Raw genomic sequence first — 27,729 nt, 5'->3', positions numbered from 1 at the left:
GACGGCGCCATTTTCCTGACGTCCAGTCACGCTCTTGGGAATCCCGGCCGATTTCGGCTGGACTCGCCAGTAATTTGCATGCCCGCGCTAGAATTGGTTCTGAAGTGCGCGTAACGTCAGGTAGTGTCGGACGATACCAGAATTATTCGTCGACACCGTGCATCAGAGGATGTAATCTCTATTCCGTAACATGCCAATAAATCCTGCGATCCTATTGACGGTCGACCCAATTCAACATTCAACGTATTTCGAATCAAAACGGGCTTTACTTTAACAGAGAATGATAAACCGATATTACGATAAAAATCAGATACTTGTAAAAGAAAAAAAAATATTTTTTTAGTCATACTTCCTTAATTTCAAACTACACTTTTATCCGATAAAACTTTAGATTATCGAATTATAATTTTATAAATTAATTAACGGGAAATCTAACTTGGCGTTTTCAAGAATCCCGGGAGATATCAAGAATAGCAATAGGGTTGATTCTAGGACACCCTATACGTGTCGACGGTGAGAGAACGGCGGATCAACCGTTTGAACGTCACGGAACAAGCACCCGCAAGCGTCCCTTGAGCATGACGACGCTGTTAGGCGCATAATCAGGCTGTCGAAGTCGCCGGCGCGATTTAATGAGCTCAACAAGCGCGTCGTCTTTGTGCATTAAAACCAGACGAGATTGTCAGATCTTTGTTGGATATAGATGGATGAATAGCTAAATAGACGTGTCTACTTAGAAGAAGTTAACTTAATACAAGAGAATGTACATATACATAATTAGTAATTTTATTTTACGTAACGCATTTTACGTACAAACATATTTTTAAGTGAAAATATATCTATAATTACAACGTATCTCGTCGTTTATAAATTGACTACACAGAAACGTTTTATAAAAGTTAAATCTAATTTAAAAGAAAACTTGCTGATAGTAAAAAAGAACGATGGAAGGGAGAAATTGCGTAAATTTGCGATTATATCTACACATTCCCGAGGAGTTCTACTGAGTTGAAGTTAATAGAAAAAGTTGGCATGTGTACTTACAATTAATCAAATCTCATGTTACTTGTTTTTACTAAATAACCCGTATGATTTTTATCAGCCCTATCCTAGAGTTAATAATAAAGATTAATAGAAAGGAAAGGAGAAAGGAGGGAAGAAAGCAAGAGAAAGAGTACGTGAGAAGGAGAGACTTGTGTCAGGGACAGAAATCCTGCAAGTTACGGTCGACCGAACGTAACAAACGGCAGCCTGCGCGGGAGAAAGAGCCCGACCGGTCACGTGACCGCAGGGATAATCCCCGAACACTATTCCTCCGTATAGAGACCGACCTGCCAGGATGTACGCTCAGGATAGATCTGTAATAGGGTTCGTCTTCGTGTATTCTGTGCTATCAATTCGGAAATATCGAATCCTAGAAAAATTAAGTTGGAAGTATTTATTTAGAATTTTATTCTATCATTCTTTTTACATATTAATCTTCACTTTATTCCTTAAACAGGTACATATACGAACTGACTCGCTTCTCATTCTTCGGTTAGTGTCCCGAATTGTATGTACAAAACTTGTTATTACAGAAGAATATATTGATCTCTAAAGCCTTATTATCTTTTTTATATTTATGGAGTAATATCATAAATGTAACCTGTTCCTACTTGTTTCATCCACCGTACCTCCTTCAATTATGGCTGATGTGCTTTTTACCGAGAGCTGCCTGGAATTCATCCCGACGCAATTTCGTTGGATGCGACACCGGCGTCCGACCGGAGCAAACAAATACGGATTTATCGGGGCTCCGCCTCGAGGAAAGAGGATTTAGGGTGAAACGTGTCGCACTTGGCGCGACGGGTACTCCTCGTCTTAAGGCCAACAAGTCGCGCCACATCTCCTCTCCTCTTCTCATGGATCTTTCCGCGCGATGCCTTCCACTCTACCTCAATATTATGGTCACCCACTTTTACTTCGGTTCTCAACTCGAAGACCTTCGAATCAGGATCTGGTCGATTGGCTACTTTTTCATTCGAATTCTTTTATCTTTAAATGATAAAGATACTTTGATTAGAATATTTATAGATATTTTAATTAGAATTAAATTTTACGATCACAAGTAAATAAATAGTAATTCGCAATTTCAGATATAAACTTTATTTTATCAAATCTCGATTAATCGTTCGAACATTTAGTGTCGAGGCATTCCATACTTGTATTGAAACTCTTGAATCCTTGAACCTACTTCGCAATTGGATTATTAATGAAATCCAATACGTGATTTGTGACAGTTATTGTTAACAGATATGTGGTACATGAGTAGTAGAAAGAGCTAATCCACACGTACCCGCAGGATCTCGCAAAGTGTCCACAACATCCTGCTACATCCTGCCTGTGCGGGAATGCGCACGCGGAGGGAACGTTATCCCGTGGGAACCGATGGTATGGTTACACTGCCTTGTCCTTACACACTTACTTAAGGTCATACTTTCTTGTCATTGCTTGCAACCGAGCAAGTTCCGAGGAAAATCTTTAAAGTTCTTGCTCTGCGTGGCTCGCGATCTGGTTCGCGTGGGACGTTTCTATGTAGTCGAACTGGGTCGAACTGGGTCGTATCTCGCTTGATAAAACCGTAATTTGCCTTTTTTATATAAACTCAATATAATTTTTGCGAGTGTACCAGATTTGGAAAATTTGTGTGAGATCAATAAAACGACGTTTTTATAAAGCGAAAAAAATTCTCTGACAATAAATCTGCGGTACATATTTTTAAATAAATGGTAATCTACTTTTCATCAAGAAGAACACGTATCCTCGTTTCTCGTAATAGAGAATCTCGCATCTTGCATAGCGCAGCCTCGTTTCCTCCGAACTTGCTTTCCAATTTCCCTGGGTTATAGGAAAATTGCTGATTCCTTCATCGCCGTGAACATTTCGCTCAAATGTACCATGGTTTATTAATACTCAAGACCGTTGTAAAATTTTTGAGCGTAACTCTAGCGTAACTGAAAGAATTCTACTCAATACTTTTTAATGAAATATATCAGATAACGAATTTATGTATAAGCTTATAGTAAATAATTAATTATTGCTTGTTGCTGAAAAAGTGCTCCTCTAATAAATTAAAAACATTAAAGTATTAAAATTTTGAAACATTCCATTTTGAGAATAAAGAGAAGCTATATTCGGTCTTGATCGCCTTTTTTATTTGAAAAGTTTGGTTAAATGGATCGGTACTCTTTAAAGATCTCACAGACAGCGATGAGAAAGAATAGGCTTATTGTTAGCTCGAGGAGAAGCCTGTAACTTTTATAAGTTCTCTCTCTCTCTCTCTCTCTCTCTCTCTCTCTCTCTCTCTGTCTTTCTTGTAGATACGAGCACTTTGCAAACACTCGTACATCTCGCACCTCAGCACAAATCGAGCTATCTCTTATTTCTTTCTTTCTCTTTCATCTCTTTTCTTTTTCACCTCAAACGATTTCGCGGTGGTCGAAGGTCAACAGACGAGTGTCACATTGAAAGCTTAATTAAAAGTTTCTGCTGTGTACAGATTGCCGACCCTAGGATCTTTTTCACAAAATTTGACGAAATGTGAATATGTTAATTGCTTTTAACAATTCCAATTAAGTCATCTGTGTGACTGTCAGTAGTTTCAGTTGCTAGAAATAAATTCGACAATAATATTGTTTGCTTCTTCACATTCCTCGTAATGCGTTATCGAATTGCTTTTTTCTGAATTTTATGAGAAATGGAAGCCAGATTCATTCTTTTGTCAACTCGAGGAACTAAATTTCTCTTTCAAGTCGCGTCCTTCGACCGTAGTTCGACGTTCGACAGGATCCTGTCGGACGCCTCGTTGCGCCCGAGAAGACGGTGCGCGAAAGTTCGATTAGAGCCGGGAAATTTGCGTGCCGACGTGCTCCTTTGCCCCATGCCAATTCGTTTCGAGAAACGATGCTCGTCGTAGAACATTCGGAAACTCCGGCAGATATTTTCATCTCCCGAGAAATGTGACTTAGAGGAAAAGTTTTCGGCAATACCAAGTTAATGTCTGACGAGCAATCATCTGTTTACTACACGGAATATATTTTTTTTTACAAATTTAAAATGGTTTGAATAGCGCATACGAATATTTTTAATTTCAGTATTAATAAAATACGATTGCGATTGAATTGATTTACGATGTAAATGATATCAGTAGTCAAATTTAATTTTTTTAAATTCTTAATTTAATTTTTGTGTTGAATCTCCACTGTCCTTTTTTCCGCTTAAATTTTAACAAAAGCTTTAAAATCTCTGAAAAATGTTCTGTACGCATGATAGACTTTTTGATATAAAAAATATATGATATTCTAACAATTCTGAGAATGCCACATATAAAATTATAATAGAACGATAAAAGAGTTAATAAAAATGATGCTATATTTCTTTCCTGCGAAATTGCAATTGTTCGTATTGCTCGCCATTTACACGCGACTCACGGCCGAAGTATTTCCGTCAATTATAATAAAATTTCCGAAAACTGAAAGTGTGCGTCGTAACCGTGAGATCGTAAGTTTGAATCAGATATAGCTACGAACTGATTGCGACTTATTTCCTGGCCTCTTAAATTTGCTTTAATATAAAATCAACTTAGGATATAATGTTAATTACTAATGATACGTTATAAATTATTTATTGCGTACAATTTGAAAATTTTATTATATTCATTTTATTTATGTGTATAAATACTACAAAAAATATTAGAAATAGAAATCTATAGACATTTGCAAATAAAGCAGATTGTATATTGAATATTTATAGAAAATTAACAAACGGAGAGAGGAGAAGACGGAGAGGAATAAAATTATTAAAAAGGTCATTCCAACTTTTAGCTGATATTTCTACAATTTTTTCCCCTGGGAATTTAGGTCATATCTGTTCGTAGTCGCGAGTTAATTTTAATCGCAATCCAATCGAGACACAGTTTCTTGAAGGACTTAGAAAATGGTCCGAGTTCTATTATCCAACTAGGACATCGTGGGCGGAAGTCCATTTCTATGAATTTTAAAGTCGCGTTGCTTGAGGTCGACGATTTTCCGATCGAGCGGGAGCCCGCCAGCTATGACTACGGGGAAGTCTGTAAAGATATGACGTTTCTGTCCCGCGGGTCTTGCAGAACGCGTCGCGATAGACAATGATAAGAAGGAACGGGCCCGCGGTAAACGCCGGGATCGTAAATCCCCGAAATGGTCGAATCCTCTCTTTCTCTCTCTCTCTCGTTTTACGCAGCACCGACTGCAGGGATTTCGGGACATGCGGTCGGTCCATAACTTTCGAGACGCGATTCTGCGAGTCTTACATTTTTATACATGAACAGACAAAGAAACGTACAATAAAGCTATATTAATGGATGCATTATTGGTTACGTTTGTCAGAAAGGATGATCACAAACAACGTATATGCACTTGAAAGTATTATTCTCGTAAAAAGGAATTTTGCTTTAACTTCCTGGACCAATAATTATGCGGTTAGCTTATCGCGTAAAAAATTACGTTACTGCGCGAACTTACATTTGTCGTAAAGTCTCGCCATATTCCACATACGCCTATTTTTTCTTTTTATGAGAACCAAGGAAGGGAAGAAGAGAGGAAGGAAGGTGTCGTTGATATCGAAGTCACGCTATTGCTCGACTTTCGTATAAAAATGTTATTTCTTTGTGTGTGTGTGTGTGTGTAATATGTATACCTGTTGTACAAAATATGTAGTCACCAACACAACTGATGGCGTAGACGTTTAGATCATGCTATGTAGTGTACGACGTTTAAAAGTAATATAAAAAATTGATATGCTGCTGTTAATTTAATAAAAAGTAAAAGTAAAAAATTTTAATATAAAATGTGCCGTTGCAATAAAGAAATATATTTACAGTTTTGCACGTTAAGTAAACTGCGTAGAGCACTCGATATATCTTCCATTAGCTAGGACTGAAATGGTGATAAAAACCGAGACAAGCAAAATTCCATTAAGGTGACGATCCGTTTATTAATTTTTCCAACGACCGGGTCATTCTCTTTCGATGGGCTCGTCTGGCCGGCCGTTTGACAAATGCATCACCGATGGAGTAGCGTAACGATACACGGCGTATTCGATTCGGTGGGAGACTGGGATCGGGATGGATGGCTCTACCGAGCGAGCAGTATCCGCAATTTCGTCGGTGGAAAACGCAGGAGCTCCCGGATGATCCTCGCGTTGCCGCGCGACGAAATGGTACGATGAAATCCATGAGCTGAAGCCTGAGAGTCATAACAAATATACAAGCTTCATATTTATATTGTAGTCCTTATTTCAATTTTGTCTAAACATATCAGGTGAGACATTTAGAACGAAGTTTTATATCTTAACGTTGGTTCAATGGTCACATTTTAATTAGAGATTGAAAAGTGAGATGATTATTTATGCGAAATCTGACTTGCGATACCGATTAAAGCAGCAATACGTGTTTTTGTTTATAGTTGAATTCTTTTTTCAAATTCAACGCGTCAGTCTACCTATAAAAAAATATATTTAAAAAAAATAACAGTTTTTAATAAAATGTAAAATTCAATGTAAAATTGTAAAAGTGAGTGTATATTAGTATTTTGAAAAACTGAAGGCTTAAAGACAGTGTTTGAAATCGATGAATTTATAGATAAAAATTATTAACAGTTTTAATCAATTTCTGTTTAAATTATATCTATCGAATTTAGCAAAAATTCTATTCCGATTTTACTTAAAACGATTCAATAATAATACTAATACTCATAATAATAACACATCTCAAACTGATTAATTAATATAAATATTAAAAAAAAATATATAATTGCAAATGACAATTGGGTATAATTATTTATAAAAAAAACTGCTAATTAAGGTGTAAACGTGATCAAAAGTATGGAGCATCTTTAAGTCAAGTTGAAAGGCGATGCGCTTCGATATTATCGGTGCATCATAAGTATCCTGGCTCTAAGCATCCATAGCCGCCACTGGAAAAGCCGCGAACTCGCGGAATCTCGTTACTTCGGGAAGAGCCATAAATCCACGTCGCTTTTGAAAGCTTCGGAAATTGGCAGGGCGCGTTGCAGTCTGCCAGTATCCTCTCCGTCCCTCCCCGTAGCTTTTCCCACCCTCCCCCCCCCTTGCCCGACCGCATTCCTCAACGGAGGAACATCCTACGTGCTGCGAGGCGAACGAGCGCACCGTTGCGTCCTAAAAAGGATCGAAATCCAACTGGAACTGCAAGGACAACGAGCTTGTCGACACTGTTGGAAACGAGGCACGCGGTATGCTTCGACATCCTGAGAAACTCCAGATGAGGGATATTACCGGCGAGCTTATTCCTGGCAACCTAACTACAGTAGTCGGAGTTCTATACCAGTTAGATTTATTCCCAGTTAGATAGAGTCGCCCTGATCCCGCTGCGAAGAGTAGTTAAATTCATAGAACGTAGAGTTTCAAATTTCAGAAATCAGTATATCGGTCTATGAAATCGAAAATGCCGATTTCTTGTATTCAGTGTATATTCGCTTTATTCACGTATACGTTAATTTTTCTACAAAGAGGGTTTTTTTTCATTTGAACATTTTCGTTGTGATTGACAGTCTAATTGCCTCATGACTACACACGTACGAGCACTTTGGAAAGCATGTGTCGTTAATTAACCCTAATGCGAGAAGAGCAATGAGCGCTTTTTTTTCTTATATGTTGCGGAACAAAGATGGTCGCATTGTTAATATTTCCAATTACCATCGGTATTACGGCCATTACCGCCGCTGTAACTTATTATTACGGCTATTATGCCAGTGCCAACGTGTGGGTAGTGACCTCAATTCGATAGTTCATTGACGATCCTGCAGAGAAAGGATGGTCGAGAGGTGAGAGAGATCGGTGGTGGGGTTCTTCAATTATTTTTGCGTTTGTTAGGTCGTTTGAAAAAAAATCAGGATGTAAAAAAATTATAGTACTCTCGTTTTCGAATTACGAGATGTTTTCTTTTGGAAAAACGCCCCTTCCCTTCTTCTCTTCGTCCCTTGTGCGCGAAGGGATGATGCCCTCCGCGCCGGTGCATCGAATACTGGTAATAAATCTATTCGTGCGCAACGATACGCCAATTCTCTTTTTGCGCAACATCGAAAAACAGTGATGTTTGGTAAATATAAAAAAAAACTTTACCGTGAGATTTACTCATAGCACATATAAAATGATTTGTGATGCATCTGTATTACGTTAAAAATAACCGATCTTTCTGTGATGAAATAAATTTTGTTTGTTGAAAGAAGAATTTAGATAAAAGTCAATATATTACGTATCTATTCACATTTACATAAATGTAAAGCATTTGCAATTATCTTGTTTCTTTGACAAACAAAAGGGAGTAACGAGAAATCTGTGGTTCAATCAATGGGACGTGAAAATCTTCTATGAGCACGAAAAGCAGCGAAACGGGACGGAAATGTCCTGAGTTTCCGACTACACTTTACATATGTTTAATCGCATTGGGTCAAAGGCGCAACGACGGCTGATTAAATTAAATTTCTGCGGGCGCAGCTTTAACGGCATCACCTTCATTCGCAGCTTCCTCGTTCGACCTCGTTCGCCTCACAAATGCGCTCGTGTAGATGCAACTATCGACGTCGTCGTAATGCTCGTTATTAGGTCGATGCACACGAACCAAATCGGACTTGTAAAAAGTATAAGTTTTACGAAAAATTTATTAAATAAACATATATGTAGTCCTCGTATCATTACTTTGAATGATACATTTCATGCTTTATTTTATTAATAATAAATATTGTTATTATTTAATTTCTTTCTTTTAAATTTATTTATTTGTAATGTCATAATTTATTTTATATTTATGTAAGAGTACTGCTGAGGAAGACTAAGTATAAGTTGAAACGTACAAGTTATTATTAATTTGCATTATGATAATAAATTCGACTAAATTTTTACATCTTAATTTACTCGTTTTTGACTTCTATTCTTTTATTGTTTTACTTTCTTCAATCTTAATTCTACTTCCTTTTCTCAAAACCTTTTGGATTTTAGATTTTCGAATAATTTTGCGAAGTAAATCACGATTATATTTAAAAATTAATAGTTTATAATTTTATTCGATCCTCTTCACCATCAGTTACTTCCCACGTTCAATCGCCGTTAAGCTTCAGAACAGGATGAAGGAAAAGCGTAGGTTGTGAAAATCTTACGTTAAGTTGTTGATGCAAGTTTTCTTATAAAGACAGTGAAAAATGAATCATTATATAAATGATACTCGAAAACAAAGTGTTTTATAACATAACATTTATTATCTTCAAATTTTTAAAATTTTCTATATTTTTGAAACACAACGGTATATGTATGTATGTGTCTTTTTGTTACCAAAAAAAAAATAATAATAATAATTTTATGTTATATTTTTATAAAAGAATTACTTTTTATTAATAAATACATTTCTTTATTAAAAACTAATGTTTTTTAAATATCATAGTTCTGGCTTTTAAAACCAGCTTTTAAATCTAAATATTTTTTTTTACAATTGCTTTTTTAATATATTTTTATTTTTATTTTTTTATACATTTTATATCACATGTATCTATATATTATCTCTGACTGACAAGTAATGTTATTTTATCTAATCAGTTTTTGCATTTTTTTATTCTTCTGCCTTCTGTTAATTTTAGATGTCTCTCTCTCTCTCTCTCTCTCTCTCTCTCTCTCTCTCTCTCTCTCTCTCTCTCTCTCTCTCTCTCTTTCTGTGTGTGTGTGTGTACATTTTTATATATTATTCTTTTATTTGTAATTATGGGTATTTTGTAGGATCTTTTATTGGATTAAAATAGAAAAGAATATTATATAATTTATTTTTATAGTATTATTTTTTTCTAGTTTTTTTTTAATAATATAAAAGTTATAGAATTTTGTATATATAACACATGTACATATACACACACTTCTTGTGAAATATGTACCATGATGAGAAAAGTGTAAAAAACCAGAGTTAAATTGACATTCTAGTAATTTTAAATACTAGATTGTTTTGTTTGTTTCCTTCTCCTCTCATTGCGAATATCCTACATATTCATATTCGCAAAGAAGGAAACAATATTCAACACCTGTTCCTCGTTGCATTCCACGCGAAATACTGGCGGTTTGCGTGTAGTTTTGATTTATACGGATTCTCGCGTCTAGATTTCGGTAACGCGCTAACCGCGCAAATCGAGCGCAGCCTGCATACCAATATCCATGCACGCGTTAAAATTTAAACAAGAACTCCTGCACCCCTCCTCTTTCAGTACCAGGAACGCACGTCCCCGTATATTTCTGCAGCACCCAATCCGAGATGCAACATTGGTTCTCATAAATGGCGACTTTTCACGAAGAGAGAACCGGTTATAGCGCTTCACCAAGCACGAAACCAATTTTCGAAAAGGAGGGGGTTATTTAATTAAAACAATTTATTCGAGACTTTTTTCTGCTTCTCGCTCTTCGCTATGTCCTTGCTGTTGGAAAAAACTGCAATATCTACGTAGGTGGCATGCAGCCAATTCCCGCGATAAGCTTTTAATTATTATTTCGATCCTCGGTGAGGTCGCCAGCAAGCCGTGTCGATATTAAGGTCAGTTCACACTAGCTGGTAAAGAGACAAAGTTATATAAGACAAGATTACGTTGTAGAAAAATTAAAAAGTACTTATTGTTATTATTTTTATTACGCAAAGTTGTTCATTACAAGGATCTTTTTGCCTTTAGGTATTATCTTCTGAAGAGATCTGTGAGTATGAATATTTATTAAAGACTAAAAATAAAAAAATAAAAGTTTGAGAAAATTCTCTTTTCAAGTTCTTGAGAAGATCTTTGGATTCGAGTTCCACTTAGTAAGACTATGGAGTAGAAAGCTAGTTGCGAATAAAGCGGCCTTTATTACGACGGCGCTTTTTTCGTCCAGAGGAAAATCGTCGCAGGAATGCCGCGAGCCAACAAACGCAAAAGTTTCGCCGTTTACCCAATTCGCCGATGACGCGGAGTTTAGTTGGCGGCGAATAAACATGAAGAGAACGAGACTGCGCGTGTATTCGTCCACGAGGTGCTTTTTTGAAAGCTTTTTCCGATTGAGCGGCGCTCGACGACGAGATTGGCTCGCGCGTTGTCATAATTATTAGATTATTACAAAAGTTTCTTCTACGAAATTCTTCCTGCAAATAGTTATTTTTACAAATTCAGTTATTTTTTTGTTTAAAAAATTGCCATTTTAAAACCTTTTGTAAAAGTTGATTTTAAGAAAAGGGCATTTTGCAAAACAACTTTCAAAAATTTTTCGATATTTTACTGATAGAAAAATGTTTTTATTACTACAATTATTTTACTATGCAATTAATAAATACCATATAGTTTTCTATCAGTGTATATCTTTGAATTTAAAAAATGAAGGGAAAAATTTTCTAGAGGTTTCTGTATAAGTCTAATCTACACGAAAGATTCGAATCGTTCTTTGATAAATAAGGACTTGATACTCCGAAAGGGTTAATTACCTTCTCTCTATTTAGTTCCACGAGTAACGATCCCGTTCAATTATCAACGAACCCGGGATCACTATCCTCTATCACGATCTACAAAAGGACGCTCGTCCTCGCCTCCGTTTACGAGCGAACATACGCGACTCTCGACAGCTTGTCAGCATAAAGATCGTTACTGCGCGCGAGTGAGCCTGCTTAATTACGCCACGTTAATTACGCGGTCGCGCTTTTACTCTGGCGACAACGAACAGCCAATTTTTACGACGCGTTCCCCTCACTTAGAAATGAAGCATCTTTGGATGTTTGAGAACATGAAATTGTTCAACAGTAACGTGATATTTTTTAATTCCTCGTGAGCATTCATAATTGAAGATAATTTTGGATTATAAGACGGACGTCAAACATTATGATTTAACATAAATGTAATTTAAAAAATGAGATTTTTGTTCATATTATTTTATGTATTTTGCTTCCACGTCTTACTTTTATTTTTCTCATATTATACACGCATATAAATGAGAAACCATAGGATAAGAGAGAAAAAAGGGGAGAAGAAAGAATAAACAAAGAGAGATAAACAGGTAGATAAATAAAGAAAGAGAGAGAGAGAGACAAGGAGAGTCACACGTGTGTTTAATTTTCAAGCTATTTGCCTAAACGTGGAGGATAGATATGTTTCGCCGCTTCGCGATCGGTATCGCGTTTAATTGCGACTAATTCAATTATCCATGTGAATATTCGGCCGGATGCGCGTCATGCTGGAGTATCTTGCGTGCCACGTCCCGCAGGATACACATCCCCATCTCGTGTACGACACAGAATTTCAATGCAAATCTGTACATCTAGAAGATATTTTCTTAATATAATAAGCATTAATTTTCTAATTTTATAAACATATATATAATTAGACAAATGTATATAAAAGTACATACGCACACACAGTTAAATATAATACGTATATAATAATTATATATCTATACACACATTTATATATAAAATTATTAATATTTTGTAATATTGTTTATGTAATATTGATTATGCATAGATAGATGTATCACAATCAATATGTAAGCATAGAAAATCATCTAGAAGTGTATATGTCATAAACCCCATATAATAATATATGTATACCATATATATATATATATATATATATATATATATATATATATATATATATAATATATTATAACATTTAATATGTGGATAATTTAATCAATAATGCGTAACATGGATGTAGTGTAACTTGAGATAAGTTCTCGGTGAACTTTCGATCGATACCGGAAATTTGATGACCTTTCCGTTTGACTCTCGAGTCGGGCAAAGCGGAAATTATATTAATCTGCTCGGCGATCGATGCCAAAGGACACAGCGTAACTGGAATGCGGGTCAAATTCGCGTGTCCGAAGGAGACCCGACGTTATCGGCTCCGATGGAGTCCTCGATTGGTAGAGCATCCTCGATCGGAAAGGAGGGTAAAGGGGACTTAATTCTTAATCCATTTGAATTCGCAAACACATCGTTGAGATCAGCTAACACCAGAAGCTAGATTATTTATTCTGTCAGTGATTTCGAGTGTCCGCAGTTTCACGTTAATACTACTCACCCGGACATATCGTTCCATTTTATTATTATTATATTTCCAGAGGAAAAAAACAATATTGTGGGAAATACAATGTTCGCAAGAATATATTGCGTCGCCTGTGGCAATGAATTACAATCAGCGTGGAAAATAATACACGTGCAAATTGATCGCCCTGGGCATTAAAGGAGCTCAAGTTCGACTGTTTTAACCCCCAGAGTTAACTGTTTTAACCCCATGGCAACAACAACCATTGAAAATAATTTAAATACCGCAGAAATCTGGTGCCACGTTTGATGTAACGACCGTGTGATGCAAAATAGCTCGTTCATGCGCGTGTCCATTTTATTTCCAACGAATTTATGTCCGGAACGATATATTCGTTCGGCGGTCGCGTCATTCTCCCCTCCTATCCGTTTACAAAAAGATTGATAATGCCGTGTTGTATAATCGCACGTGAACGTCGGAAGTGCGTGCGATCGCGATTTCAAACGATCGACGATGTTTCTCGCTACGTCACCGATATTTATAACTCGTAATCGCATATCGCGATAAGCACGCGATGCTTCCTTTGACACGGAAAAGATTATAAGCTGACGACGATTATAAGCTCACCCCGGGTATACAATACCGAGATAATACTCTATACACTCAAAGGACACTTTACGAGTATACGTAGTTTCGAAATTCTCCGAGTTGTCGGGGGGAAAAAAAAAGAGAGAGAGAGAGAGAGAGAAACTGCGCCGCTCTCGTTTCCGTTTTATTTGGGGAGAAAACTAGAACATTCACGGTTGTTTAGATTATGTTAGTCTCGTATTGTTTTATTTCGAAGTTTGTGAGATTTTAAAAACGTTTTCTCATATTTCAGCCTCGCGCGGGCTTTTGTTCGGCGATACTTCGTAGCAGCCTGCGCGCGTTACATTTGTCCGAGGACAAATACGGAAAAGCTCGCGTGCGGAAAGCACCGAAGCTACGGATAGGTACTTCCCCGTTTGATCGAAGCCTCGCAGCGCTGACGGCACTGACGTCGCAACGCCGCGGAACATTCGACGCGTATTGTTCTCCATTCTCGCGTCGCGGGTAGCTTCTATAAGCCTTCCTTCTCTTTCCCCTGCCCGAATGAATTTTGCACAGTTCGGCTTTGGCCGCAAACCGCGGAATTATACTTCGCTTTCTGTGCTTTTATCGCGACAGCGCTCGCAACTGGATGCTCCGGCTTTTCTCCGATTTCCCTTTCGCCTCCTCCCTCACCCTTGTTTTTCCTCACTAGGGTCGGTGTCGTCGAACAATACGTACAAATGTACGGTGGAATGCCACGAGAAATAATTTCGTAATATTCCACTCGTTAATTTGTTGAAAGTTAGTTACGGAGGTATTCAACGTTGAATATTAAAGGAATTGTAAACGGATTGTACCAGCTCCTAATGAAATTTCCGATCGCCTAAGCGCACTCGATTCTACTTGATTCACTTGATTCGCATAAATGCACAAAGAACAATTCCATTAAATTGTGGAAAAAAGCAGTCAGACCGATGAAAGGCGAAATAACTTTTCAGATTATAGCCGCATGGGGTTACAAAGAGTTTTGGTATATTTATTTATTATATGTAACCAGTCTAGATTTATCGCAATCTGCGCGCGATCATATCGTCCCTTGTCTCATGCAGGGATGTCGCCTCTTCCGGTTTTCTCGCTCGGTCTCCCTCCGTCAAAAGAAATACCGTGGAATAACATAAATCCTTATTATAATATTCCATATGTCAGACTTACCGGACTCGTCGGGCGGCGTTCAAGCGCGCTGTAAAATATGAAAGAGCGCTCGCGGCTCACAATCGATTTATTATTAGGTCGCTCGGGGATTTACTGTCGTAACGGAGCCATAAGAGGACGCGCTTTTGTTCGCGGCTATCGGGTGTGCCCTTTGTATTGCGCTAAGAAGTCCGGATCCTTTGCAGGTAGACTTTAATTATCTATTCGCATCCTTAATTCACGAGAAGCTCTTCGATCATCGATCTCTTACTCGATTGAAAAAGTAACGGGGTCTCGTGTCAAGGGAAGTCCATTGCAAATTGAACGGAAACAATTTGCACGATACGTGGCCAATCTTTATATGAACAATAATTTCGAGAGTTAAGAGACAAAAATAACATTAAATTGCATTATCTCGAGAGAACGAGACTCGAAATTGATTCTTTGCAGTAGATCGTCCCGTGATCCCGGGCTACGCTGTCATATTTCGTGGCTGAAAGCCGATGTGTCGATAAAACTTTTCGGTGCTAAAACGTTTTATATTTTCCCGTTCGGTACTTCATGTATTTCTTCACCGTATATTTTTAATATTTCTCGCGAGCGCGCTCGTTGTAATTCGATTTTTCTTGTGCATTTTTCCTGCGTGCGCAAGCAAGTCGTTGCTCGATGTGTTTGCCCGGCCCGAATATATTTCCAAAAAGCAGCTCGCGCCGCATGAGAAGACAATTTCGTCCCTTCTCTCCGCTCGCTCTTTGTCTCCCGCGAACTCTTTCCTCGCCTCTCTACGCTGTGCAAACTCCGAGACAGGCGAACTCTGTCGCATCCGATCGATTCTTCCAGGCTCCAAGCGTGCATGTCACTCAAAGACAAGAATCACGAGACAGCTTTTAAAAAATTGTTAAAAATGTGAAAAATAATTTTTAAAAATACAAATTATTTTTTTTTAATGAAGAGAAAAATATTGCAATATATATTATTCAACTAGAAGATGTAATTAAACATTTTCAAATTGATGTATAAATGCGAAAAAAAAACCACTGAAATTCATAAAAAGGGCAACTTAATATTTTTTACCTTCCCATTGTACTCGGTTGTTTAAGCGCGTTCATCACAATGAATGGGATCAGTTTGCGGCACGACGTTGTAGAATCAAACTTAAATGGTATCCCTTCGAAGTGAGCATTGTGAATATACAGTTTTGCGTAACAATAGTAACAATGACAAAGGCGTGTCTCGACTATCTAGCCAACTTGGGTCAGCTCGTACGGCTCGCAGCCCGTTTTTTGCGCGACGCCAATTCGTTTTCCCGAGCGCGGCCAGATTTTTCGCCGGCGACAGGAGCGCGCAATTAATCGGCGGCCGGAAAAGTTAATGAACAATACCCGGCGGCGCGAAAGCGGTCATTCGCGACGGTGACCGATGGTATCCATTTATTTTCGTGCTCCCAGCCGGCACTCAACCCGGACGGTGCCGCTGGTCGACTTCACCCGGCAGCCTTTCGCGCGACGAACGTTTCTCTCCCTCTTACCGCTTGCATTATGAACGTTTGTCACATTCGGCGGCTCATATCAGTCTGCCGACGTCGCCGTCACGCCGAAATGTTCGCCGCGACGCCGGCCAGATTGCGTTATCGATTTCCGATGCTTGCTCAGCTCCCACTCTCCCTATCTCGTCCTCCTCCTCCTTCTCCACCCCGCTCTGCATCGCTGCGGCTTGATGGAGTCAAGTGCGCACCCTCGCCAACACGCGCCGCTGATTTTTCATCTTATGTATATCAGCTGCCTTCGGTAACGCGTCTCGTCAAGTAGATAATATTAACTTTCGAAGTGAACAAAATTATTTTTAGCAATTATTTTGAAAATATTCCCTCCTCCATGAGACATTTCTTTATTTAAATGCGATCCATTGTCCAGCTTTTCCAATTTTAAACGCACGAATATGCAAGTAATTTATTTAATAATTAAATAAATATTAATAATGAGATAATGATAATGTATTATGATTGGAAACTGTACGCGGCATGATATTTCGAGCGTGAAGAAATAATTTTAAGCAGAATTTATGACCAGAAATGAAAGTAGAGATGGTTGAATAGATATCGGTACACAAAACGAACAAGTTATTAATGGAGTTTTTTCACTTTGCATCTTGAAATAAATTTACATGACTATTAGATATAGGAATAGAAATAACTGAATTAGCTCTTATAAAAATTTACCTTTGAATTAATTTGCGGAAAAAAATTTAGTTCAGAAACTAATATTTAATATAAAACTGTTGCATTACAATCGGAGGGAGGAGGAAAAAATTTGCTTATTAATCATATCTCTTGCTTTTGAATGAAAAGCAAGCGAATGTTATAAACTTCATTGAACCAGCACACTAATTAGACAGCATCCGAATAGATCATGCCGCTCATTATCGTCGTTGACGAGCTACGTGTCGAATAATTATCTAACAATCTCTCTCTAACAATGAGTTTCGTAATTATTACCATTAGCATATATTTAAATGGCATATGCACGTTCTTCTCGACTTCCCCTAATGGAGGCAATACGCGTCGAATTATCGATGAAACGCGATAGTGTAGCGAATTATACTACTGAAAATCCGTTTGCTGTAATTGCAGATAGATTAGCGAGAATATTTGAGAGCGATTGGAAAGAGAAGTGAAAGAGAGCGAGAGAAGAGACGTAGGAAGGCAATATTCGCTCGCGGTTATCAGTTCGACAAAAGCCTCTCTATCTCTTTCCCTTGCCACCCCTTTTTGTGCTCACATTCTCTGTACTCTCATGCTGTTTACAAAACCGCTCGTTCGATCTGGTAATTTAAATTCGTTCACTGATACGGCGGAATCGAATCGTGAAACTGACAATCTATCGAATCGTCATAACGATCGAAGAAATATCGCGTGTAGCATTTCGTTTTGCAACAAAGTCAAGTAAAAAACTAATATACGTATAATCGAACGTACGACGGTTATATACGTTGACGGTTATATATTAGGTTTTTAATTGAATTCGTTGCAAGCGAAAGATCAAAGATGAATCGTGATGAAAGCATTAGATTTAGAGTATTTAATTGGTCATTAGTGACTTTGAACAAAGGAATAAGCTCTCGTATAAACTGAGCATTATTGTCATTGATTTTTTTCATATTAATCCATCGATTTCATATTTGGAAATGCCGTTGAAATGAATGCCACTGTTTTAGAAAATCTCTCGCGTTTCCTCGATGGCGTCTAACAGACGGAATTTTTCGTCCGACTTGAGGCCGTTGCAGGGGCGAAGGGGGTCGGTATGTTTGGGACGTCGAGGGAGCCAAAGGGGAAAACCGGACGGGGGAGTAAGCCGGATCAATAGTTCCGTTACCGCCTCACTCAATTTGCTCTGCCTTGCCTCTACCAAATTTGTGCAAGTTCACTCGTCGATGTTCATTAACCCTGGCATCATCTTCCCTCGGCGCCGGAAGGGGGAAAATTTCGTTCATTTAAAATAATCGCGAGCGAGCGTCGGTATCTTTCGCATGCGTGCGTGTTGTTGTCATCGCCGCAAAAGGGGTTTGCCCTTGACCGAGTGGAAAATCTCCAATTTTTATCTCTCATGAATTATGACTAAGCGCTTTTCAGGTATTTCTCTCGAGATCCCGACCGTTTTAAAACGCTTAACATTATTAAAGAGACGTTTAGCTGGTAAAAAACGCCCGTCATCTTTGCTCTCTCGAACTTTCCGGCGTTTCTTTCCCACCTCAATCAGCCGCGAGTAATCTTTCCTTCGCACGCCGATGAGGAACGATCGTTTCTCAACATTACTAACTAAACGTTTCTAAAGGCACGTTTAATTCGCGAAATATGCGCGTCATCGCTCGCTCCCGAGCTTTCCCCGATGCGATCGGCTGGGTGCAGATTTTCCGCTTCTCGCTCTTCGAGGATGATCTTCCGCGCAATGAAGAGGTTTCTCGTCCGCGGCGGAAATAAGACGAACGATGCTTCTGCTTGGGAAATGAAGCTCGTTATTGTCTGCTTTCGAGTCTCGACGTTTTGCGGAATTTCCGGCTCGTTTTCGAGACATCGTCGACAACTTGCGTTGTCACTGGCCTAATTTGTTCTCTCTCGCTCGAGCTTTTCCGCAAGTTCATCCGCAGAACGGCGCGTTCACTCGAGATCCACCCTCCTCTAGCACGGAAAACTTGGTCGGCTTCGCGGAATAACTCGTTTGTCCAGGGCAACGCGTCTAAAGCGGTGCGAAATAATTTCTTTGTTCGTTGCTAGAGAGAGAGAGAGAGAGAGAGAGAAAGAGATTCACCGACACGATGGATGGAACGGGATCTCAATGGTCGTGGCAAATGAAATTCTCGAAACTTGGCGAGCCAGTTTGCCCGTCCGTTTTTTTACTTTCGCTATCGTCGCCGCAGCAACTTCGACAGCTCGCGCGCAAATTCGTGCCCGGGTTCTTGTTGGAGATTCTCGTGACAAATATTATTTTCTTTGGCCTTTTACGTGAAACTGTTTCGTTGTAATTAAAGTCGTCGTTAAAGAATTTTAACTTGGAATTGCACGCTTCTTCATTCCTTCGATTACGAATCGTTCTACTGCATGTCCAAATAGAGTTTTTTTTTGCGAAATAAAAAAAACGTTGATCTGCATGGCGAACGCTTGCAGGTTTCCTGGATTCGTTTTTGCTAGTCGGCATCTACCGATGCAAATTCTCACTGTAGCAGCGATGTATTTCTTTGGTGTACCGACAACAGACCCGTGCCGACACGTCACTTTGTTTGCTTTCCATTTATTCTCTTGAATTCGAGCTCGTTCGTGTCTGGTGACGTTCATTAACTATAGAGACACATCCCGTCCCGTCGCCGAAGCTCTTTCACTCGATTTCTCCCGCAGAAGAAGAGCGAAGGGGACAGCTTCCATCCCTCCGTTGAAAGTGTGCAGGTAACTCTCTGTGTGGCGACGGGGAAAAAAAGAATAAGGGACACTCCAGTCTTCGCGACAGCACGGATAACTGGCTGTCGAAGGATAGGAGATGTGACCGGCGACAGAACGATTTCCGCCAACGATTGCGGGGGACAGACGAATGGCTGTACCGTAACTATATCGTCTTACTCGGTTTCAGATTCACAGAGTCATAAAGTTCACGGTGTGTTGAAATAGGATCGGCCGCGTGCATTGCCTTTGAGAATTTAATAGTCAGTTACGACCGTTGTTTGCGCTCGACATGTCTCCTTCGGGGTCTCAGCCCTCAGTTCGGTTTATTTGATACAACGTATTCGCGTTCGCCGCAGGGTGGCCTTTCTATTGTAACCCTTCTCGTTTCTTGCTTCCCCCCTCAGGATCGACGCGCGTCATTAACTAATTTTTGAGCTCGACGTGAGCGAGCGATTTCTCGCTCTCCCACGTTCTCGAAAAAGCGGATAATCGGGAGGGGGGAGGCGTCTCGTCTGTTAGTGAGAATTAACGGCGAACTCGCGCAAATTGAGCGTCGTCGGGGAGCTGAATCCAGCAGCGGTGACAACGACACCGTTGATCTTGGGCGAACTACGGGTGGCAACGCGGGGCCCTTCATTTGAAATTAAAATATCGCGGCTTTATCTCGCAACGGACCCGAGGCGAGAACATCTCCAAACAAAGAAGCCAACGACGCGCCTGTTTTCAGGACGCCACGACCCCTTAACCCGTGAATATTCGCATTATGAGGGGACATATTTCTTTATTTTTGCTTGTTCTAATAAAAAAAACGCTGATTAAATATTCCGCGCCGCGTCGCTTTCAGCAGAGAGATACTATTTTAATCTCGTTAATATTTCTCTCTCTCTCTCTCTCTCGGATGATGTTTTTTCGGTAGATGTCTTCTTTTTTCTTTTTTTTGCCAGGGCAAGCAAGCTTTACAAGCGATGTCATTTCGTGTATCCCTATTTCGTGCAGGCGCGAGAAATTGCCGCGTTTACGAGGCGCGCTGTGTATAGCATCATCAACTTCTAGCCAGCGATCACCTACCGCTATCGAGAAAACACTTAAAGGAGTATTCCTTGCGCGAGTGTCGGACGCGATTATCTTCGGCGGAGCGCTTCGCGAGGCTCGTTTTATCGGCCCCCTCGCTCTCGGTTTATCGCCGTGTAAACCACTGCGCTCGCCCGGCGAACGCATCGGCGACTTTTATCTCGCAGTCGCGGGCTTTCACGGCCAATAAACATATTGCTCGCCGGTAAATATACCCAATTCCGGGGTTGCGCCGCGCCATGGCCGTAAAACCGCGTCCCTGAAATCGATCTATCGCGGTTTACGCCCACCGTTTCGCAGCCTGATCGAATCACGATCGCACGATTTATCAGGCAGCTCGTACGCCTCTTCTGGGAAAACGTGGGGAATCTATCGGATAGATTTTGCAAGCCGCTTAAGTGAATTTCGCGTTCGTATAAGAATCATTATTAAGGAACGAATTAATTCGTTGACGAGCGGGCGCATTCAAGTGTTTCGTTATTCAACGCTGTTTAATGTTGACGGAACCTCTCTTAAAAAACCAATATATCACTTCGTTACATTGTGAATGTTGGGATTAGAGGGGTCCAATATTTATCATTCCAGCTATGTTTTACGAAGTCGTATCTTTTTTTACGCAAAAAACGTGACTAAATCTTCCTACCAAAAATAAGGTCGGCGGGCGTGGGCGGGAGTCAACCAACGAATACACGCTATTTATTAACCTAGCGACTTATCCGACCTGAATTTGTAAATTAGGTACGGATATCCATCATAATTGTATCGCCATTAAACTGATATCGCCATAATTATACTCCAGCGCACGCATCCTCGCCTCTCATTAATTATGTTCATTAATAATCCGAGCAGCATAGTTAGCGTACTGTGTAGATTTTTAAGCCCCTAAAGCCTTCTTACAAACTATAGCTAAATATTTGTTAATTATATTCGCAAGTATATTTATATGTCCTTTATCATAATTGGCCTTCATCGTAACGATAAACAATTTTATATCCCAACTCCTAGAAGATTAAAAAACGTTTTAAAACAGTCCGGATTATTCCGTTATCTATATCTATATCCTTTTTTTCCAATGTATTAATTTTGAAATTTTTTTTGTTGAATTGTGCATGGGTTCGCAAGAAGGCACGTGTTCGCCGTCCGGTAAAAACTAGAGGAATTACTTGGAGCGCGATGCGATACGATCTAATTTTGCGGAATTGTCTTTATCTCGTTCGCCCGCGATTTTTCTTCGCTACTTCTCTTTCTGCTACATCCCCTCATCCTCTTGCTCCTTCCCCTCCTCTTGGCCCCTTTCGCTATTCTTTTTTTTTTATCGCCACAAGATGATTTCGTTCGAAAATTGGACGCGACGGACTGCCGTTAAGTGGCCTGCCGGGAGTAGTTTCATTCCGGGGCGAACCCCAGTATTTGCGTTCGCGTGCGATCGCGCGAAATTTATCGCTGTCATGGCCTTAGAGCATCGCGGAACTTCTCGTGCGTTTATCCGGCAATTCTCGTCGTGCGACACAAACATTTTGGTTCGCGAGCACGTCCATAAATATAGAACGGCGTGAATTTAATTAAATTAATTTACCGATCGACGCAGTCTTTAGTCTATATTCTTGCCTCGCGCTTAACGCTTAAATACGGCCGTCTATTCGGGAATAAATCTGCTTAATATGAAAACTACATTTGCACACGAAACGAGAAAATGAAGTAGATAAATGTCATGCGTATTGCAAATTTTTAACCTTTACATTTCAAATTGTAAACGTAATATCTATTATAAATTGTGATAATTAAAAATAAATAAAACGTCTACCTCTATGTTTTAGTGAGAGAATATATTAGACATCCGCGTTCGCAAGCATCTCTTTTATTTTCTATCCCATTTATCGTACCGTGTTCTCGTCCGCCGTGAAAAGGAAACACGAGAAGCGCGAGAAAAACTTTTCAGTTGCCGCAAAACGCTTTGCCGTATCTATGAGATAATATACGTAGTTTAATTCGGCTTACCATAGCATCAGCGAACTTTCGGTGTACACATCTCGCTAAACCGAGCACTATTAATTACCACTATCTCCCGAACAAAATGCACATGAGTCATACGTTTGATAAGGGGGATTAGCGATAGACTAATTATTAGACCATTATGTGGAGTATTTCGACGCAATCAACTAAATTCTCTCAAGTAAGGATGAAATTTATGTATTTCTCTCGTAAATTTGACGAATAATGACACAAAAAAAACTTTATCTCGTGTGTATTATTCATATAAAATTATATCTGGAAAATTTTTCTTCCTGCAAAAAGCGAGGCAAAGAAAACTCGATGAAATCCGACAAAATTTATCGTCGCGACATCAGACTTTCAATTAGCCAATTAATTAAAAAAACAGCGACCGGTCGGAGGATTAATTCGAAGTGGACTATCGTTGGGAATGGGCAAAGATTAGCGGTATTTCGTGGAGGGCTCTATGAACCCGATAACAGCCGCGATAGCAATAGCGGATTGCAAATATGTAAAGGTAGACGGAGTGAGAACGAGAGAATATGCCGGCATGATTCACAATCGGCCGGTTTATTTAATTCAATTAAAATTCTTATTAAGTTCAAACACCGTCGACGGCCGCGCCATGATCAATGCAAATTGTGATTCGCGTATGCGACAGGGGGTACACGTTCGCAATGCGGACGAATGCACCCCAGCCGATTTCGGTCGTGGATTTACGGTCCGCGATCATAGACACGCGCGCACGCACACGCGCGTACAGGATTATGCGTTTCCATTGCAGAGCTGTGATCCTGGGGAAATTCACTTTGATCCCTGAATAATTTCCCACGATCCGTCTGACTCGGCATCTCGTTTCCCACGGGAAAACCCGGAAAATGTTGTGGGCAAGCCGGACGGTAATGGAATAGAAGGAACTAGGGATTGCGAGAGAGAATCAGATAAGTAGTCCGTAGTACCAAAGGATGTATCATGTAACTCAATGTTTGAAGGGTGGATCGTGTTCTAAGCCTGCTTTGCCTTTGTGTCGCGTTTCAGAAAACTGAACTACAACGCAATTTTAGGCGCGAGCGTGATCGTGCGCGGGCGTAAAGAGTGTAATTTTAAAAGCGCGTTTTTTAGAACGGTGTTACACGTCGGTCATTCGATACGCAATTGAAGGATCGGCTTTTCGAAATTGCGTTTCGGCGCGTTTGTTGACAGGGAAATCGCTAACGAGCTGGAAACAGCTGCCGAACAAAATATTCCCTGTGGGGATCGGGGAGCGATGACGTAACGAAGTGGCGCGGCTTTTATTAACCCGTTGGGGATCCTCATTGCTCCTTTTACCGTACATGTCTGCGAATAGCTGTCGCGTGAATAGAGCGCTACTTTTTTGTCCTTTTTTACATATTTTTACTTCTTGGATAAAACTCTTTTTAAAAATTTTAGGAAAGTCTTGATTAAAGTACCTTGATTAAAGTATTTACCTACTCACGTTTTTAAAAGACAACATTAGAGTGTTTAAGATAAAGAGCGTCACAACGTGGGAGAAAATGAGCAAGTTTTTATGTGCGAGATAATATTGTTATGTGCGGAAGTTGAACTGCAGCAGAGATCTAGTAATGTCCTATACAACGCGACTTACGGAGCTTACGGGCGCATTGTAACGCCGCATAATATAGTTGTAATTTCCCGTATCCGTTTTGCGCGCAACGACAACGTTACATCGCGGCGCGATAATGCAGGAAACTGCGGCGAGATGTTCGCCGGGGTCCTCGGCGAAATCCAGAGCTACGTTACAGCGTGAACGATAATGGATGTGGCAAAGGGACGTGTAAGGGTTACGTCAGACTTCGCCGTACTAACTACTGACTGATTAATCCGCTTGGAATCGATCGTAAGAGCTGTTGCGAGATTCGTTTCGGCACCTATAGGTAGCTCCTTGTCCTTACCATCCGTAAAGACTTGGATCTTTGCTACTGCGATTAAATGCACTCTGCTCGCTCTTGATATCCTATAAAGGGATTCATCCAAATGTAGAGGATGAACCGTTTAAACTGAGCTAGAAATGCAAATATGTGAAACATAAATGGAAATAATCTTCTTTACTTTTCGTTCGTCTTATTTTTATACAAGATATATTAATGAGATTAATATAATGAATTGTGCAATTTTATTTGAAATGTTTTATTTTACGGAACCATCATATTTTCGAGACATTTTATTTTCCTGCTTTGAGAGACAGCCTGTATAAAAATATTAAGTATTGTATATATAACGCTATCTATTTATCAGGATAAAACAGAGCCCTGTCATAACATTCAGGTGTTTTACCCGAACTTAACCATAGTAATCGAGGGTTGAAACGTCCCGTTGGATTACGGCGACTTCGAAGGATAAGCCGCCGCGAGAATTTTTCTCTCACGAAACTTTCACGTAAAGCCGTAAGTCGTTACACGTGAGCATGTAAAAAGGTCGGAAACTTATGCTACTTACCCGTACCATCGTCGAAGACGGCTGACTTCGTAAGGTGTGATTTACTGCCGGACGTTGGATGATGTTTGGACCAATGTGCTGCTCCGGCTGCATTAGTTAAAGTGTCTGGGAATTTATTGTCGGCGGAGAACTAACTCTCACTGCAAGAAAAATATATGAGCGACGTCTATTTGTATTTATTGGTTATGCAAAGTTGAGTAATATCTCGACAGTGCTGATTGTCTACTGAAACTGACCTCGTTCCACGATAAGGCGAGAAGTGATGTACTGTCTGTCGACTCGAGTTTTATTTTCGAGTGCAATGTATAGTATACGCTTTAAGTATACGTTTTTATAGCAATTTGTATGTATAAACGTACGAACAAACGCCAAGAGTCCACCTTGAACTGTCGCGAACTAATACTTTACAAATTTTTAGATCAAGTATTTTTTGTTTTTATTTATAAGAATTATGTTTACACTTTGCGTTGCATATATGAACTCGATTTGGCGACACTTTTTACTTTTATCAATTTGAATTTGATTGGTAAACTATATCTAGATGGGCGAAATTTAAAGCGCGGGATAACATTTATTTTAATCAAAATATCTATAAAGAATCAAGTATAAATTTACGTAATTAAATAATTTATATAATTTTTCTAGTACAATTAAAATTTAATTAACTGAAAAAAGGTTCCAAATTATCTTCGTAATTATTAAATGTTTAATACAATAATGTATCTACATTAAATATTATATTTACAAAACGAAAAAAAAAATTTTCCATTTTTAATTTAAATAATATATCGTATATATGCAAATACATTGTATTATGTATGTACGCTACTCAAATAATACCGCAGTGTTATTCAGAAAGAAATAACACCCTGTCCACGATATTGTTACGAGTCGATTTCTCCAAAGTTATCAAATTGAAGCATTGACTAATAAGGGAATCTCGCGAACTCGAAAATTCAGATTTTAATGAAACTTGGCATAAATGTAGAGGGGGTGAATACATGAATTTAGAAATTTTTAGTTGGTGCCCAAAAACGGTTTGAAGGGGTAAAACCACCCTTCATAGTTGAGACATTTTTGCGGTTTTTTGATATATCTCGTAAACTAAATAAAATATTAAAAAATGTTTTATACAAAAGTTTTACAGCATAAATACCTCCTTTAACTACGTTATTCATTTTTCGGAAAAAAAAAGAAAATTATATAAATTTTTTTTTAAATAAATAGCATAGTTAGATAAAGGTATTTATACTGTGAAACTTTTGTATGAAACATTCTTTTATATTTTGTTTAATTTACGAGATATATCGAAAAACCGCAAAAATTGTCTCAACTTTGAAGGGTGGTTTTACTCCTTCAAACTGTTTTTGGGCACCAACTAAAAATTTCTAAATTCATATATTTTCCCCTTCTTCATTTATGCCAAGTTTCATTAAAATCTGAATTTTTGAGTTCGCGAGGTTTCCTTGTAAGCGATATTGTACACGACGCATTTCTATAATATTTCGCATAAAGATGTGATCTCCGATTCTAATTAACCAAGATAAAGTATCGTTAATCCCGCCTTACGGAAATCACCTCATGGGTATGAGATTTAACCCTCCTGGGACGAATCGCGTGCTTATTATTCTGGATCTCGAGACTTCATCGTAATCGTCGAGGGCGAAATTTAAGCGCCGTTGTAAGCGGCGTTTTCGCTCGGGTAACAGCCGGCAAGGGAAACCAGTCCGGGATATACAGGTGAGGAATTTCGCCTCTCAGGACTCGTAACTAAGGCATTAGGACCTTTTTCCGTGGCGGGAGGATTAACGCTGTTTAAAGCTGCAACAGCTAGCTAAAACTTCTTGAAAAGCTTTGAGTAAAAACTGCCTCACTCGACAAACTGAGCTTAATTCTTTCAATATCGAGTATGTGTCGAGAAAAATCTCACCGACAATCTACATATTTTCTGTATATTATCATATAAAACAGAACTCTGGCTTTAAAAAAGTTATCGTGATGTATATTTCTGTTCAGCTTTTCGAAATAGATTATTTCAGCTCGATGAAACAAAGTTTAACGTCCATTAGTTAAAAATCAATGCTTTATTGTCATGGAAAGATTCTCTCTCTCTCTCTCTCTCCCTCTCTGTCGCTCAACTTACAGTAATTCGTTAATTTAGAATTGTCTTTGAAGCTGCCAGGTCACAAAAAGAATCGATATTATGTCTGCGATAAAAAAGGATACTGAGCTTTCGATTCTCCGGAAAGGAAGAGGGGATTCCGGAGTAGAGTTGGAGATGGAGACGGGTACGCGGGGACACAGGGTTTCTTCCACTTAAATCTTCAACCGTAGAACAAAACTCGCAGATTCCTAAAGATCTCCTCGTCGAGTTTGACCCGGCCCCGAAACTTTGTTCGCGCTCGGCGA

This window comes from Monomorium pharaonis, chromosome 1 (genome assembly GCF_013373865.1).
Source record: "Monomorium pharaonis isolate MP-MQ-018 chromosome 1, ASM1337386v2, whole genome shotgun sequence".
In the NCBI taxonomy this organism is placed as follows: Eukaryota; Metazoa; Arthropoda; class Insecta; order Hymenoptera; family Formicidae; genus Monomorium; species Monomorium pharaonis.
The sequence above is the reverse complement of the archived record's forward strand: the minus strand, read 5'-3'. Positions refer to the sequence as shown.